The 13,579-nt window shown below is 45.5% G+C and overlaps 1 pseudogene; it reads right to left on the bottom strand.

Moving 5' to 3' along the window:
* Positions 1 to 3,078: 3,078 nt before the first annotated feature.
* Positions 3,079 to 9,403, bottom strand: LOC121838437 (annotated as a pseudogene).
* Between the last annotated feature and the right edge of the window lie 4,176 nt (positions 9,404 to 13,579).

Consider the following 13,579-nt stretch of genomic DNA (forward strand, 5'->3'; position numbering starts at 1 on the left):
CTTTCCCAGTCAACGCAATGGCATCCTGAGGATGTACTGTGGATGTCGAGTCCAGGATGATGGGTAGTCCCGAGGACATCCTGAAAGAGTCTCGAATGATCCTCAAATGGTCTTTCTGTCCAGACCCATTATGTCCTGAGAACATCCTGAGTTGCCAGCCCTAAGGACTGCATGGGGACCTTTCTGGGATAAAGGCACCCCACTGGTTCAGTCAATGCATATCGTCAAGGAAGCATTTGATCATTTATGAAGGTCAGAAATATACAGGGTGTTCCACCATAGCCTCCTCTATACGGAGAAAGCCTGGCACATCGACGACGGAGCAATAGGGCGCGCGGCCGCAGGAAAAAGGAGAGGAGGAGCGCGCCGAACGGTGACCAATATGGTAGCGCAGAGCAGACCTAGACAGCGAGCGCTTGGGTCATGAGCGGCCGCTCCCCGAACCACGCTTGTTTTTGTGTTTTCGTCACCGTCGTTTTCGTACACCGGGAGAAACGGGCGCGGCGATTCGAAAGGGCGCAGGGAGAAACGGGAAAGGGTGGACGTTGAGTTTCTCCTCTCCACGATAGCGACAAGAAAAGAGAGAGAAAAAGAAAATATTGTTTCTGCGTTTGGCCGCTCGCTCTTTTGTGGCGCTAGCAGCAAAGGTTCTCTCCGCTCCCGTTTCTCCGCCCCTCCTTTCCCATTTACGGCGGCCGTCTTTTCACGCGACGCGCCAGGCTTTCTCCGTATAGAGGAGGCTATGGTTCCACGAAAGGTGGACAAATTCGATATTGCAAAAACTATGCGTCGCAACAAGAAAAGACTTGTGTCGTTTTCGTCCTGGGCCAGGGCCTTTTTAGGAAAATTATTAAAGTCCGGGATAACTAGATTGCTAATTATTTTTGAGCAATTAACTTTTTAATATTGTGTATTATTTTAATATTGGGCATGGTTTCAATTAAAGAATTCCTCAGCATCATCGAAAAACACTAAATCAACAAATTGCAGAACGATAGAATGCACGCGCAACATTTTACGGCTTTCTGAAAAACAGCACAAATTCGACAGGTTTTTAGGTTTCGGTTTGCTATCGGAGCGCATCTTGGCCCCGACGGCACCGCACCCCGTGTAGAAATAGCGCGACCAACCTCTGCTGTGCTGTCATCACACGACGCAGCACAGGCATGGTTGCACTATCTCTCCACGGGGCGCGGTGCCGTCGGGGCCGAGATGCGCTCCGATAGCAAACCCGAACTTAAAAGCCCGTTGAATTTGTGCCGTTTTTCAGAAAGTCGTAAAATGTTGCGCGTGCATTCTATCGTTCTGCAATTTGTTGATTTAGTGTTTTTCGATGATGCTGAGGAATTTTCTAATTGAAACCATGTCCTTATGCACAATACTAAAGAAGTTAATGACACAAAAATAATTAATCTAATTATCCCGGACTCTAATAATTTTCCTAAATAGGCCCCTGGCCCAGGACGAAAACAACACAAGTATTTTTTTGTTGTGATGCGTAGTTTTCACAATATCGAATTTGTCCACCTTTCGTGAAACACCCTGTATATATATACAGGGTGTCCCAGATAACATGCAGCGAATTTCATGAAATAATGAAACACTCTAGACGGATAAAAGCAACTATATTATGATGCAGTCATCTTCAGAAAATGTCCCTATTTATTTCATTGCGGTTTACTAATTAGGTAAAATTAATTAATCAACTTTTTCTTTATTGGTTAGGAGCTCAAGTGAGATTTGAAGTCTTGGAATGTCACGAGAAATGACCGATTATGATATTTACAACAGTGTGTGCTTTGACTAGTCCTCTTTGCAAGGCAAGAAAAAACACCCGTGAACCAAGGCACACAGACCGCTATAGCAAGGCATTTTTTGTTTTGTAAACATGACTACAGAAACCACACCTTGTTTTAAACAGTATAATTGCTTTCTCCTGGTGTTCTACAACATTGCTAATCACAGTTCAGCTCTTAAACCAATATTTAAAGAGCTGACTTAATTAATTTTACAGAAATAGTCACAATTAAAAATAGTGACAAATTTTGACACTGCTGCTAAGAACATACAGCTGATTTCATTCACCTGGGGTGCTTATTCTTTTTAACGTTTGCTGCATGTTATCAGGGCACCATGTCTCCAAAGAACCATTAGGCGATGCTTGATAGCTGACTGGTCTTTTTGGGGTCACCCATGCAAATGCTGAACTGACTTGCGACGGATGCTGCGCAGGCTCCTTGAAAACCATGAAACCAACACACACAAAAAATTTGAATTATTTTAACAGAAGAGTAGGCAGAAAGTGCCAACCAAAATATTTATTGAATAGAACAAGGAAGAACAGTACTCTTAATCAATTTAAGACCAAACTTCAAATTTTTGTCCTAAAAAAAAAAAAAAAAAAACTAAGATCATTTTTTCTCAAAACAAAATTCCTAGCACGCTAGCGCACCCTTTAAAAATCCCGGTCCGCGTTTCCCATCTGGGCTCCTCCTTTCGGTTATCGAGGGACGTCATGGGAAAGCCTTGAGGAATGACAGCGACAAGGCTTCCTGCAATGTCCCTAGATAAACGAAAGGAGGAGCAATTTTTTTCTTTCTATTTTTTCTTATTTAGACAAAGAAAGTATGAATTTGGGCTTCTTAGGGCTCCTAAGCAAAATGGCTGGAAACAATAAAAATCAAAGAACAAGACGAGGGTACTAAAATTGGAAAATAAAATAACTGGAAATGATAATCACTTCTCGTGTTGTGCAATTGTGGCTGCTGGTCTAACAAGTAATCATTTAGCTGCAGACAAGAGGCATTCATTATGCCTTAATATGAACACCTGTAAAATGATTAAGAATGACTAGCTTTGTCAGGCAAGAGCAATACTTGAAAACAGGAGTAAAATGACTAGAAATAATGAGCAAAAAAAAAATTAGATAAAGATACTAGAATTTGAACACTAAAATAATTGGAAATGATAATGACAAACTAACAAAACTTGTTGAGTAGTGTGCTTGCGGCTGCAGGTCAAACAGGTATTACCTGAAGATGGGCTTGAAAAGACAAAATGAATTAAAAAAGGTGCACACTATACTTGGATATAGATGCTCATAAAAAGTTTGGGGATGTTGCCGAGACCAGATTCCTCAAGCTTCCTGAGCTTCTCCGCCGCGTGTCGTAGCCACGTCTTGATTACCTCTTCAACGTCGTGACGTGTCGTTGTGATACGGGGGTTTCTTTTTACAGCTTCTGAAAAGTTGTAAGGTTTGCTATTACTAGTCCCCCAAAACCCAGAGTGCTAGCTATAGGGCAAAATCGCAACAATGGCATGAGTATGCTCATTCCTTCCTTGAGGTGATCGAGGAATTATCAGAAATACTTTGATTATTATAACCATCAGAAATACTTTGATTATTATAGCCAGCCAACTGATCACACTGTGAAACTGTGGTGCTGTTTCAGAGCATATATTAGATATTTATCAATTACTTAGGGGAAAAAAACACTACTCCCAAACACCATCCTTTAAAAAAAGCATTGCCATAATGTGTTGTGTACTTACGGTATATGAGCTCAACACTGCAGCTGTTGGAATTTCGCCTTGCCTTTTTGCCCTTTCCAGCTGAAATTCACCGCAACGTTTTGGGTCATTAGAGCTTCCAGCAGTCGACGAGTAGTGGCTCCCACAGTCTTCCCTCCCAGTCCCGCGAACCAATTTACCTGTGTCACAGAAAAACAGGTTTATATAAATAACAGGCACTTCCATGGCATCTAGCCAAATGCTCCATAGTTTACTTACCAGCTTTTTTCTCATAGCTTCGCTAGCCTGCAGCTGGCACTCAAATTCCATGAAGCTGTCGTAGCTTGCGTGTGGCTCCTGAACGGGGCAGTTGTCATCATCATCCTCCTCCTTGTGCTTGTTCAGAGCTTCTAACACAGTGCCCATCAGGGCAGTCAGGTTATCAAGCCTCAGCCGGATCATGTGTAGAATTTCCAAGGTGTGTCGCCTGAAACCTGAACCATCAACAGGAGCATTGTATAAAATTGTTAAAACCAACTATCAAAGGCTATCAGAAAGGTTTCACACCTTCAGGCTCAGGTTCCTTTGACACAGTTTTACTGGCAACATTACGGCAAGCAGGTGTAGAGCTGAAGGTTGTACTGGATTGCTTGAGTGCTGCACAAAAATACACAGTTTCACTGAAAACAAATCAATGACAAATAAGTGACTTCAGGACCGAACAGTCTTAAAACCGTTGGAGGTCGTGAGCACTTATTCTATTTGCTATTGTTCCAGTCAGGAACTATTTTGTGTGTTTTGAACACTGCACAGGAAGAGCACTCATGTGAACAAGCACATAGCAAGTGATTCACCCAGTATTTTTATTTTTTTTTATTCCCGAGGTTTATAAAGGTACTTCTAAGGACAAAGGTGTTATTTCTTTTCTTATGCTACTAGTTTTTCATAGACCATTCTTTAAATCATCCTTAATGACAACAGAATCTTCTGTAACGGTGCAATATTAGCATGCATACAAGATAAAAACTGCTTCACGGCCTTTCATAAGCACTAAAAGCCTGGGGTAACAATTTTGTACCTCGGGTCATTCTTTCCAGCATGATGCTCCTTTCTGTTCTCATAAGACTTCATAAGTAAAAATAGAACAAGCTATTCAAGAATCAATTGATTAGTTGGCATATAGATCTGCAAAGGTGGCACATCAGACAACCAGGGTACCTCTTAGAGTCGCTGCAGGAGGTGGAGTGGGTGGACCAGAGGAGCCCTCATCATCCATGGCATTGCACCCTGCCAGAGGCATGGGCTGTCGCCTTCTCCTTTGTGGAACATCCGAATCGGAGGAGTCGCTGATGCGTGTTGCTTTTCGTTTCCTCTTTCCTTTTCCGAGGTCTGTTTCGCTTTGCAGGTCCGAGGTATCTTCAGCTGTTTTGAGTTTTCTGCGAGCTTTTTCAAAAGACTCTGCAAAATTTAGAAGTTAAGTTAGAACACAGTTGCCACCAAAAAAAAATGGTATATATGATTGAATGATATATGTAAACATGAGATGTACACCATAAGCTGCTTTCCTCGCAAAAAGCAAGTTAACAGAAACTCCACAAGATTGGTTCGGGATTGAAGTCAGGCTATCAGCACTCCGAACCATGAGCTTTGGCTCCGTGAGCCTCGAGCTACAGTTTTTTTTTTTAACGCAGAACATGGCCTTCAACAAAATCTTGTTTTATTTCTACACAGATTTCAATAAAAACTCTCAAATATGTTACACTCTTAGAACATATCCACCATAAAAATATGAGTTTGAAATCTCAAGAACTTATTACCATATTTCTCTTCTCTTTAAACCTTGTGGAAAGCATGCAGGGCTTGTAAAATAAAAAAATTTGAGCAGCTTGCACTAGCGGTCCAAGGCTAGGGAAACGGCGGAGCTGGGAGTCGACCTAGCTTTGCCTAAGTTCAGTTAAGTTTTACAAAGGTTTGCAAGGCCGCACTCCGCTTCTCATAGTCTCGAACCGAGCTCATGGTAGACAGGTTGACGTCGAACCAAAGACTGTCACAGACGCGAGAGCCATGCCCAAACTCAATGCCCAGAAATTCCCACTGGAAACGGCCGTTCGCGCCACCCATGCACTGGCGGAATCGACACTGAAATTTTCGCATGACTCGGTTGCCGGGATTGCTTTCACGCCGCCTGAAGTCGCTTGACTGGCTGTGCTCGCCTTAACCGGTCAGAGCCACAGGCACGAGAGCATGGCTCTTTTAAGGCCGGTTCAGACACTTGCGTTTTAATGCGTTGGACTGCGTTACGTCGAGAACCGAAAGCGAGTCACCGGCACATCTGTGCTTCGTATGAAGCGTGGAATCCAATTCAAGGAATCATCTTGGCTCGCGATACAAGCGGCAGGGATGTCCTGGTTTCTCGCTGCTGCAACGCAGTCAAACGCAACTGTCTGAACCAGGCTTTAGCGTCCCATCTGCACGAGAGCACGCTCGAATGAGGCGAAGGGTATGCAAGGCGACGCACTCACGCTAGTAGCCTTGACAGCGCTGCACGCTACACATGAAACGCAGCGTAGGTGGCGGTGTTCACCTAGGCAATCACAGAGACGCAACCAGCACTGTGGAAGGCACGAACGCCTTCCACAATGCCGCTGTCGGCGCCCCTGCGCACGTGTGGGCGAGGAGGTCACTGCGCTCCGAGTTTTTGTTAACATCAGACAAATTACGGTGAGCCTAAACAGCTTTACTGTTAAAAGGCTGCTTTAACTACCAAACGCAATATCCCCGAATTTTCAAGTTTTTTTTTTGTCACCAGGATGGAAAATACAGGTCTGACATGCAAATGCATGGCTATGTAACTAATTAAATATAAACCAAAAAATAATAATGCAATTCCCTGCACTCTGGATCACAGATTGCAACAAGCCAAACAAACTAAAAATGGACAGTGGTTCCCAAAAACCCCACTCAAGCCAAACAGAACGCTAAAAGAACAGTTTTGAGAAAACAATGCTTGGTGTTTTAGGCTGTCTGTGGCACGCTGCTGTAATTATTTAGGGCAAAGAGAAAAAAGGCCTATAGGAGCAAAATCTCAACTTTTTTAAAATAACTACTCGTGACATTGTTTTGTCGCCTGAAAGTCGCAGAAAAATTGTATATGCCTCATGATGCCAGATATACAAGCAGCATTGTGTTAATTCTTATTGCCCTTTGACCATCACTACATTAAAAAGCTTTATAGGAACACCCAGAAAGTATTGAATTCCCCGCATTTTGGGCTATTGGTGAAATAAACTGGTGCTATAAAGAAGAACTATCATACTTACGAAATGACTGTATTGGAATGCACAGCACACGCTTCCAATCTTTTGTAGGGTTTGCGCCTCTTTCAGTAAGCATGTTTATCATCTTCGAACTTTATACGTTGGGCCAATAGCACCAATCACCGTTTATCCATCTTTGATGCACCACCGCCACAGTGTCACCATCATCCTCATCCGGGAACTTGACCACAACATATGGCTTTCCCTCTGCACATAAGTGAAATAGGAGAACATGTGAAGCTTAACCACTTACACTTTATTGTGTCACAGTACACACATGCCTTGCAGAACACAGAGTCCAGATTACAGTTTTGTGTGAACAAGAGGAAACACGGTGTGTCGCTTGTTAACAATGAATTTCAGGCACTTCTTTGCTACACTGTCAACTGGCCAGCAACGCAGGCTTGACAAACCAGAAACTTCATGGATACCGAGGATTGAAGAACAGCAAGGAGTAGTGTACAAATCATTCACTTTGAGATATTTGCGACCAATGATGCAAGGAACACCTGATCCTGAGAAGTAAGCAATGTTCTCAATCTTAGCGATGGTACCATCGTCAAGAACGCATACACTGTCCCTTTTGCCCCTCTTTAAAACAAATTTGTGCGGCACAGTCACGCGTCCGAATTGAGGGCCCTGACATTGTGGCAACAAGGGGCCGTCCTCATGTTCAACAGCGAAGGAAAGCTCTGCCTGGATGGTTGCCTTTTTCCCTGGTGCAACATTTCTCTCTTCAGCAATTCTATTGCAGAGCTGCTCCAATGGCTGGCCAGGTTTTCTAAGCATCCTTTTTAGTGCAGCCATGCGGTTCTCGAATGGAAAGGCGCTCCACAAATCCAGAGGACCGTGCGATCGTACATCGTTTGTCAAGTGGCACCACCCGTGGACATTGTGCGAGACATACTCCTGTCCATAGATCTTTGAAAAGACTTTGATGAAATATCTCAACAGTCTATCGGCATAGTCGAGATCATCTGAACTTGAACTGGGAGTAGCCAGAATGGTGATTGCTACATGGAGAACAAGAAAGTTGTGAAACATCCTCTCAGGGATTTTTGTCAAGACAACTGGTCCACCATAAAGCAAAAAGAAACGAAACTCGGTCGCCTTCCAGCGGTCAAGTTCATTCAGACTTCGCGGTTTCCGATTGAACTCACAGGAAACATAAGGTACAAGCTCCATGTTTCCTGCAGAAATTTCCCGTACCAAGGGCCCCAGCCGCACTTTCTTAGGCCCTTTAATCCACAAGATCAGGAGCTTATGTACAACCCCCAGACAAACAAGATGCATGTAATCTAGGGGTATCTGGTTAATCATGTCAATCGGCAATTCCATGAGGATGCTACTCCCACAGTGATGTTCTTCCTGCAACATGCCTCGAAAGCTAGAATCTGTTCTTAGCTCAGCAGCAGAATCAAGAAAACACACCCTGTTATTAAAGTAGACCCCCTCTACTGTGCACTTAGAGCAGCTGTAGTACCCAGTGTGACCTACAGTGCTCAGTATGTATGCCTTAGCAGGAGCATCGCAAATGATAGCCCCTACTCTGACAGGAATTACTTTACCGAAAGTGCAGATTCCTGAGATCAGTAACTGCTGAAGTTCACGAACAAATGCAGCAAGGAAGTCGTTTGCTGAGGAGGGCTTACTTTGCCCAAAAAACACTCCTACAAGAAATGGATGACTATTTTCACAGTTGCTAATTTGACAAAGGATAGGCCAGAACTGATTCTTGGAACTCTTGGCTAATGGCAAGCCATCAACATTGAAGTTTAGCACGAGAAAGTCTGGCAGTTCCACCTCCTTCTTCAGGTGAAGGTCAAGACCAGCTGCCAGACCAAAGTGGGCGTATTTTCCACTGCCGAGATCTTCTATCACTCCGGATTTTCTCGGTGTTCCCTTGAGAGCTCTTGCAGGGAGGGGAAGGTCAGCAAAGCACTTGTGACTGTGAAGAACCGCTAGCAAGCGAGTCACCCAGTCATTCGGAACACGACATTCAACAGCCCACTCTCGTAGCTTGAGTTTAAACGACTCGAGGTCGTCGACTTCTTCATGACCAATCAAGTCTTGTAAACTTGGATTCTCTTCGCTAATGCGGTCACGAGCGATCAGCCGCCCGAGTCCACTTTCGGCGATCAAGCCTTCCGCCCAGTCGGCGTCGTTTCCACTCGCTCGAGTGACAGCACATGCAACAGCTGCGACAGCATCACAGTGGTTTTCACTAGAATCGCTAGAGCTTGCTTGTTCCGATGAGTCTGAATAGGTCTCAAGTAGCGCAACACTGTCACTCACACATCGGGCAAGCTTTCGGCGAAAGAGGCGACCTGCGGCACTGTCGGAAGCCGCCATTATGCAACAAAGACATTGCACTAAACACAATTAAGCTTGAGCAGATACTCCTGGCTAGCCTCAGAACTGTGCCTACGCTTCACTAGGAGACCTAGCTTCCTCATTCTACGCTGCAAATGAATATTGAATAGTAATTAAAAGTTACTCACCCAATTCGCACATCTCGTCGAAAAGGTGCCCAGCTTCTTTCCCGCGCAAATAACTTCCCGCCTCCCTTTCCTTTCGTGGCGGCGTCGGCGGCGTGCGGCGTCAGCGGCGTGCAGAAAGCGGATTCGGCCGTTGCTTCGGCGGCACAGTGTATTTTACAGCAAAATCTTTAACTACTATAATCTACTTAGGATTTTATGTTGATTTTATGTCCGACTCCATTTTTGGGGTTTTATTTTGGACGTTGTACGTTTTGGCATTTGGGTCAAGCTCTAAAGCAAAAGCCGCATTGCGACAACATCACGCAATCGCTGTATGAACTTGGCGCGCGCTGGTCGGCGGTTAAACTGTTTTAACCTTTTTAGCAGCATTTTGGCTTTGCTGTGGTTTCTTTTTTTCCATATTTGATCTCGAAAGCTTATTCGAAGAACCTGCAAGGCATTGCTCGAATTTAGCGGACCAGGATGCAAGGACCCTCTGAGGATGTCCTTAGGACTCCACGTTGATGACGAATTCCGGATGGCCCGTAGGATTCATCCTGCGGACATTCCATGGACTACTTTTAGCGGACGAGGATGATAGTTCCATGGACTACTTTTAGCGGACGAGGATGATAGGACCTTTTGAGGATGTCCTCAGGATGTTGTGTGTTGACTGGGAAAGCGAGCAAACCACGCGCCATACGTGCACAAACTTTCGAGCTGCCAGCTTAATTTTTATTTGTCATTAGATATCGAAGCCGAATTGCAAACGCAAAATCGGCGAAAAAGGTCAATTGTGACGAAGTGGACAAGTGGCCAGTTGCCCTCTGTCACGACTTCCCCGTGTACGAGGTGCCCTATTACGGCTTGCCCAATGAGACGAGTTTACCTATGACGAGTTGGTTGCGACGAGTTGGCTTGTGACGAGTTCTCCTAGACCCGTTATAGACAAATGCATAGGAGCTCGACGGGGCGTTAGAAATTGTCGGGTCTAGGAGCATTTGTCTATAACAACGGCCCTATCTACAGTTTGTTTGGGGCGGAGCGCCATGTTGTGACGCCATCACTTACGGGAACTATTTCGAGAACAACCCCCTCCCCCCCGCCCCTTTTCCAGAAAAAAAAGTATGCGCAGAGCAAGTGGTCTGCTTCTTGCGCAGGAGTTGCGGTGACGTCAGAACTATGCAGCGCTCCCCGAAGGAAAAATCCATCAATGTAACCCTGTTTGGCAGTCAATGTTTTCTAGGGGACCGCTGACTGTGCCTGACTGTACGTCAAGCATGTCTGATTGGCCAACAAGTTACTCTGACCGACTGTCAAACTCCAGTAAGACCCCGCTTGTCGGCTTTCTGATGGTTTCCTGGTGGCAGTCGGCCGCCGCGAAATGCCATCAGGATGTCTTGGTGGTGATTCTGACTGTACATCGATTGTCTCTGACTGTACGTCAGAAAGCTTTGACCTGCAGACAGACGTACGGTCAAGGACGTAAAGTTCGTTCGGATACCACTATTTCGTCAAATCTATGAATACGAAAAGTAATCTATGCACGAGAAAACGATTTTTGGACGTGAGCCCATAGAACCGCTGACGTTAGAGATATGACACGCAACCGACCGACAACCTTGATCAGATGCCCGCCGAAGCGCCGAACACGACACTTCGCACTTCGCTTCGCCCATAGAGGCTTCGCCGAGCTTTCATGAACGATAGCTCTCGACTCGTTCTGTTTGCCCGCTTGCTCCAACCTGTCGATCCTGCCCGGGCTCTACAATGTCTTATGTTTTAGTAGAATTTCTACTCGACAAGACCCAGCCTGTTGTGAGTTCCGACGATGTAAGGGACTTTAGCGGTGTAGTTGAAGACGACAAGGTGTACCAGGTCTACTGGGCCGGTGACGCGCGAACAAAAGGATCGTTCTACGACGCAAAAGTACTCTACATGTCAGGTGAGTAGAACTGAAGTACGGCGAGTGATGTACGAGTGCTTTGCATAACATGCTGAAGTCTTAACTGCATTTGCAACCGAAGCATCTCGTATAAAACGAATGGTGAAATCGAGTTTTCTAACTAACGGCGTAGCATAGGGGAGAAAGAAGAAGACGGCGTTTCGAACGGACGTGTTTTCATGATCCCCAAGGAAAATCATCAATCGGCCTCAGGCCGAGGAAACCCCAGTACTTCAAGTTTAAATGGCAATAACGATCTTCGAATGATGCACCCGGAGAATACTGTGGCGACACCCGTAGGCCCAGGAAATGCCCAGGCTCAGGCGGTAAGCCAAGAGGAGTACCGAATTCTGCTTCCACGATTTCCGCCGGCGGCTTTGTGCCTTAACTCTGTGTTTCTTCATGCTGACCTCACTGGTCGTCCTTACCGTGCGATGGACTTTCGCGACGGCCTGAAAGATGTGATAGATCTGAGTGAGGTGCTGTCCCTCGGGCAGTTCCAAATGAGCCACTTCTGGATGGCAACGATGGCAAATCCTGCAGCCACGGAAAAGCTAAAGGCGGTGAAAGAACTCAAGGTAAAAGGGAAAAAGTGCCTCATTATTGATCCCAATTCGAAAGATGTCAAGATCAAACTTCTCTGGCTACCGTTGCACTTGGACGAGAAAAAGGTCGCTGAAGCCTTGGCGCCTTTTGGAACGGTGCGGAGTGTCGCGAGAGAGAAGTGGCGCGTTCCCGGGATGGAGAACATGGAGACAATGAACAGAGAGGTCTGCATGACTCTTCACGACACCGCGACTTCAGAAAGCATTCCTAATCTGTTAAAAGTTGCTGGATCGCAGACCCTTGTCGTCATGTCCGGACGGCCGCCCTTGTGTCTGAGATGCAAGAGAGTTGGCCACATTCGACGACAATGTCGTACTCCAAAATGTGCCCGATGCAACAGATACGGACACCAAAGCGATGAGTGCTATTTCAGCTACGCAAGCATACTTCGAGGCCCCGGCGCTGAAGCAGATTCCAACTCCGAGCTGTTGATGGACATCTCAGAGGTTGTGGATGCCAGTGGAGACATCCTTCCCACCCAAGGGGTAACAGCAGAACACACGCCCCCAAGTCCCAATGAGTGTCAGGCGTCGGCTGAGAAGAACATCGAACCGCCTCAAATCGGCGTAGCGACGGAAGGTGAAGCTCCATCTACACAGGAGTGTAACGACGAAAGAACTCCGCAACCATCGGAAGCACCGAAGCAGTCGGCGGACCCCGCAGGCAAGCCCACGGATTACGACAACGAGGATGACCCTGAAGCCACCATGGACAGAACCCTCAGCACATCAAAGGACACTAATGAGAGCAAACGAAAAAAAGAAGTACCGCCAGACACCATCGCGAGTAAGCGGAAAACATCACTTGCGCGCTAGATGATAATATAACCCCTCCTCCCCACCCCCCCCACCCCCATACCTCCCCTACCTCCTCCCCCTCCTCCTTCTCACGAGGGCATTCGTTTTATGACCTTGAATGTTAGAGGCTTCAATTCCCGCAAAAAGCAATATCATTTAAAGCGCCTCCTTGACGATAAGGATTTTGACTTTGTGGCACTGCAAGAAACAAAATTGTCAACAGAGGAACAAGTAGAAAATGCCTTGAATATTTTCCTCCATCAGTATGAAATATGTGTTAGCCATGCTGTTGGTTTCTCTGGCGGTGTCATGTTGTTTATTAAGAAGTCTTTTCAGTTATCTGAATAAATGGTCACGACAGATCTTTGCGGGCGCTTCATCATGTGCGACTTTCGAGTTACTGACGTACAGGTATATTGGCGTGTAATATGTGTTTACGCACCAAATGATGTTAATCAAAGAGTAGCGTTCTTTCATCATCTACGACCCTATTTAATTTGTAACAAATTGGTAGTTCTTCTAGGAGATTTCAACTGTGTTTGTGAGGAAGCAGACCGGACGCCTACTAAATCGCGCATTGACAAAAGTGCACAAATACTGCTAAATATGGTTGACGAGAGCAATATTTTTGACGCAGCTTCATTTCAACAAGGAGGAAAGCAACTGCAGTTTACGCATTTTCAAAACTCCTCTCACGCACGCTTAGATAGAATTTATTGTTCCGTAGACCTTATCAACTGTCTAGGGAGTTATACGGTGGATCCAGTATTTTTCACTGATCACTGTGTGGTCTCGTTAACAGTAGGGAAGAAGATAAGAAAAAAGGAAATAAACTGGAAGCTATGGAAACTCAACTGCCAACTACTAAAAGACGAACATTTTCTGGCCACTTCTAATGATCTCTTAAAACAAGTAGGAGAAATG

This window comes from Ixodes scapularis, unplaced genomic scaffold (genome assembly GCF_016920785.2).
Source record: "Ixodes scapularis isolate PalLabHiFi unplaced genomic scaffold, ASM1692078v2 PGA_scaffold6__148_contigs__length_123643588, whole genome shotgun sequence".
Taxonomy (NCBI): domain Eukaryota; kingdom Metazoa; phylum Arthropoda; class Arachnida; order Ixodida; family Ixodidae; genus Ixodes; species Ixodes scapularis.